The sequence below is a fragment of the Nanorana parkeri genome, unplaced genomic scaffold (genome assembly GCF_000935625.1).
Source record: "Nanorana parkeri isolate BGI_ZX_2015 unplaced genomic scaffold, ASM93562v1 scaffold56, whole genome shotgun sequence".
In the NCBI taxonomy this organism is placed as follows: Eukaryota; Metazoa; Chordata; class Amphibia; order Anura; family Dicroglossidae; genus Nanorana; species Nanorana parkeri.
Genome location: NW_017306324.1, coordinates 1,285,788 through 1,286,122, shown reverse-complemented (window position 1 = coordinate 1,286,122; position 335 = coordinate 1,285,788).

Genomic DNA, 335 nt, shown 5'->3' with positions numbered 1-335 from the left:
CCCTTATCACAGGAAGTGAAGAGAAATCTCCCCAAGAGGACACACAAAAAAGAGGTTCCAAACATTCCATACACAATCCAAAACGAAAGAAATGTCACCTTCTACACTTTACTCATTGGCGTATACCCGGGGTCGGCAACCTCGGCACACCAGCTGGGGTTAAATTACCCCATGAGGCATCACAAGGCTCTTCTAGCCACATGCATGATTCCCAGAGACAGGGGCATGATGGGATTTTTCGTTTTTACCACAGCTGGAGTGCCAAGGTTGCCTAACTGAACATGTACAGCAAAAGCAAGACACAATGTACTTCTTGAGAGCTGGCATGATGTGTT